This window comes from Cupressus sempervirens, chromosome 1 (genome assembly GCF_028749045.1).
Source record: "Cupressus sempervirens isolate cs-2001-9-10 chromosome 1, ASM2874904v1, whole genome shotgun sequence".
NCBI lineage: Eukaryota > Viridiplantae > Streptophyta > Pinopsida > Cupressales > Cupressaceae > Cupressus > Cupressus sempervirens.
Window position 1 is genome coordinate 151,413,274 of NC_143118.1, and position 4,780 is coordinate 151,418,053.

Below are 4,780 nucleotides of genomic sequence, written 5' to 3' on the forward strand. Positions count from 1 at the left end.
TTGGAATTACAAGAGGAAAGGTAAACTTCTGGGGATGGGGGGGTGAATCAATAGTTTAAACTTGGACCCATAAAAACTTTCACCGTACATTCATCACATGCATCCAATAAGTAAACTGAAATAACATGTATAACCATGTAAGCATTCACAGACATAACACCAGATATGATTACCGAGAAACCCTCCAAGTGAGAAGGTAAAACTGGGGTGGGATGACACCCACAAATCTTCACTACTACAGTAATAAAGTGTATCCAATGAAGGTTATAATGTTTTGACCATGAAATATGATCTACCCTGTGAGAGGTCTGCCCTATTAAAGACTTACAAAAACTGTTAGGTCTCACCTTGTTGGAGGATTTCAAAACCCTTTTATAAGCGTGCCTTTTTAGAGGACTTCAACTTACAACTAAGTAAGCACCCTATTAAAGAATTCCATACATCCTATTAGGACTACTCTATTAAGAGATTTAACTAAAATCACCTGTTAAAATGTCTCAGCATAGATCCTATAGTTGGCACTTGCTTGCCTGATAGTAGATCACCTCTAAACAATGTCTTATTGATCCTTCATGATCAAATGTCTCAATGTTGTATTCTTCTCTTTATCCTTTGTTCTTCTCTAACTAATTCTGCAATTTTCTCTTTCTTCATAACTTCTAAGTCACATTGAATGCTCTGCATGCAAACTATCTTGTTTGCTCCTTCAACTCTCCTTCATCCATTGATAGTTTGGGGTTTTCATCCTCCTTAAGAAGACTTAGGTGGCTTAGGGTTAGGTATGAAGCTACGACCAAGATTCATCCATTATGTCACTTAATCCTTTCCATTTTCTGATTGGTTGCATGTAACTGCATAGGGAATCCAAATAGAGATTCATCCTTATCTTCAAAATATCGAAATATAATCTTGAGTCAGATCAAAAATGGTTTACATAGTTGTTTGTGCCATTGCAAACAAATATGTCAAAACTATGTCACTCGGCATATGAAGTCTCTGATGCTCGGCATGCACTGTTATGTATCCTGTGACTCGGCACCTACATTACTCAGCATACATTGTTTACTCGGCTCTTGAATCACTCAACATGGTCTATCTGCTCGACACATGAGTGACTCAGCACATGAGTGACTCGACACTCATTGCAACTTGGCATGGTCTATTATTTACATGTTGTGCTCAGCATGTATTACTAGTTCAGCATGAACTAAGTAAATGGCTTAAGTGTGTTGACACTCACTTGTCAAAACCAATCTAAGATAATAATAAAATCTCCCCCTTTGAAATGAGTTTAAAAAATGCTCAAATATACAATATTATCCTTAATCTCTCGAGCATAACATATCCATGACTTGACTTATATACAAAATTTCAAAATTTTGCAATAACTTGTATACCTCAAAATTTGATAACTCCCCTTGAGTTAATATGTCTATGATTGTATCCAAAATCTATGCTCCTTTTTGAGTAAATTTGTCTCTATTGATACACTTTGACTTCAATGCACTATGTTACTGATACTCTTTCATCTACTATGCTCTCCCTTAGCTGATATATGTCCATTTTTTTTGCTTTTTCTCCAAAAATGTATATCACCACAATGATATATCTCTATTTTGTTGTATTCTCCCTATTGCTATGCTCCCTTTTCTTATTTCTCTCCCTTTTGTTCATACTCCCACATATTATATTTCTCCCCCTTTTTGACACTTATGTCAAATGGGCTATACACCTATGGTGTGTTTGTCCAAAAAAGATTTGTGGACATTCATTATTATCCTTAGAGTTGCATCCTAGTTATCACATGCAACATCCAATGACTTAATTTGGACTGCAAGCTTGGCAGCAAGGTGTATTGGACCATCTAAAGTACAAAGATTGAGGTCTTTCTTCAATAGAGTTTTAGCATAGCCTAGCTCCTTGTGCATTATCTCCATATGTAGGGTGAGGGAGGCTTGAATGCTTATTAGTTTGGCTCTAATATTAGCCTCATATGTTGTTAAGATAGCTAACTGACTTTGTGTTTGAAGCAATGTCCTAAAATGCTTCTCTTTAAGCTGAATTTGTAGGTAGTCTTGCACCAGATGTAGATATTTGGCTTCCCAAGCTCAAAATGTGACTTCTGGTCTCTTGGGTGAAGAGTGTAGTATTGCATAGTTTTGTGTATAATGAGAATATATTCTCAAGTACCTTCTTCACATCATCGACCTTGGTTGCCAATGCAACTTGTTGTAGTGCTATCTCACTAGATATTTTCTCATTTACCTTGCTTTGAAACTTATTTTCAGACCATTCTAATAGTTTTGCATTTGTATCAAGGTCTTCTTTACTAACCTTTTCCACTATATATGTCACTTGTTCTATTAGTGGCTTGGTCTCTTCAAGAGTTGGTAGACTAAATCCATCTAGAAAGATGTCCTTGATGTCTTGAAGAGCTTACTTCTGCCTATGTTCTCTCCTAAGCAATTCTTGATGCTTTTTCATTTCTACGGCTTGTTTTAAAATGCTTATTTGTTCCAATGTCATAGTATCATAACCATACTTTGGAATTACAATTTCTTCATCAAGTCTTATGTCTCCATAATGTATTACCTTTTCAACCTTTCATGAGCTTGGGCTTGGCACTGAGATCTACAATGGAGTAGCATTTGTGCTTAGCTTTCGAAGAGTTTGTGTAGGAGTACCAGTTGCTGGTAAAGCTACCAGTGCTTGGATGACCATTTTTTCCTTCACTTTTGGTTCTGTCTCTTTAGGCTTGCCTTGGTCTATTATTATGACTTGGCTTGCACCTTGTTCTTATGTTGTAGGTACAGATGAATCTATCTATCCTGTTGTCCTACAGTGATGTCTTTCTCTTCTACTTTCTTCTCAATTATATCAACCTTGGTAGATGGATCTACTATCATTTGGATCAAAGGTTGTAAATTAGAAACTAAACGGATGATGGAAAGTGGTTCTTGTGATTCGCCTTTTCCCTTGTGACATCAATTACTGCCTCTTGTAGTTCTTCTACACTAACCAAAACAAGATTGCTGCATAGATTGACTTGCAAGGTAGATTGATCTAAGATCTTCTTTAAATCTTCTATAGTAAGAGGATTGATGTTATGAATTGATGGATCAGGACATCCTCAATAGTAATAGTTTGAGTGGTTTTGGTTGTGTCATCAGGGGGACTGACACTCAAAAATTGTGTGTCATGCACACTTTGTTCTTCTTGGTGCTCCTCAGCTATTGCCTTGTCATTATCTTGCTTTTATTTTTCTCCTCCAACTATGTTATCGTTGTTATCATCTTCCTCATCATCATCTTTATCATCATCTTTACCCTCTGAAGGGTTAACTTCTCCTTTATTGACAATGGTTAACCCATTAATGAATTTCCATATTTGTGTTGATTTCTTAACAACATCTTCAATATTATTTTGGAGAATCCTAAAGGTTCTATATTTAGGTGTGAACCTAACTGCATATTTCTTTATTGCCTCAGCAATTTTCCCCTTTGTCAACTCTGGCATTACTTGGGCTAGTGTTGTCTCCCTGATTTGTCTTTCCAAATTTAGACAATAATGCCATTTTTGCTCAACAAGATCATATAGGCTTTTAGATACTGAATTGGAAAATTCTAGTGGTGTGTTCTTGAACTTTGACATCATGGCATATAATGCCTCTTCCACTTGTTTTTCTCTTCTTTCCCCAATTTATCAAAATCAATATGACTAAAACCTGATAAATCAGCATTGTTTTTAATATTTTCGCATAAGTTCTCAAGATCTGAGAGAGGATTGTGACTCACCACCTTGAATTGGTTGTTGTTATCTAATTTTGTCTTCTCTTCATTAGAATCTGGTTAAGCCACATACTTCCTTCTTTGTCTTTCCTCTTCCTATCCTCCTTGCTCTATTTGCTTTGATTTTTCCTTGGCCTTTTGGGTAGTTGCACATGTGGTGGCCCTTGCAGTAGGTGTAGCAGGCTTTAGCTGACTTGGTTTTACAATTTTCTTTTCCCTTTCTACTGGCTATGCCATTTCCTTCTTCTTCTTTGACTTGGCAGGAGTAGGTGCTTCCTCAACTTCTTCTCCCTCGACATCTTTAGTCTCCTCCTCTTCTTTGTCTTCTCCCATAACTTGAGTTAAAGCTAGAGGTTCTTGAGCTTGTGTTTGTTCTTCCTCTTCATCCTCTTCTTCTTCTTCCTCTTCATCCTCGACACCCTCTCCAAATTTTGCTTTCAATTTCTTTACCATCTTGTCCTTCTTCTTGATTGTAGAGGCAGTTTTTAATTCCATGGCAATCTTTGATTTCACCATCTCATAATTTCCAAAAACTTTTGCAGTCTTATCTACTTCTTCTACAAGTAGAGTTGTTATGGATGTTGAGGCTTCATCTACATTAACCTCATAACCTAAGGGTCTTAACCATCTTACCCTTGGTGTAGCAGCTTGCACAAATGTGTAGTCAACATCAACAAAAAACATACATCATTATAATGTTTCTCAACTAAGGAAATAGGTATTCTAAGTCTCTGCTTCATTGAATTTTTGAAGTCTTCAAAGTAACTAGTCGTTATAGATTCAAATTTTTCTCCTAGTTGCTCAATGTACTCCCCAATTTGTGTTGCAACTGATATGTTAGTCTTCCATCCTACTATTCCAAATGAGGGAAATGTGCTATGTGCATAAAAGAATATGCAAACTAGTATAGAACCAAACTTGCATTGTGCACTCTTGGTTTTCCTTATTGCTCCAAGGTTCTCCATTAATTGTTGCAATTGAAGTTCTGCTAG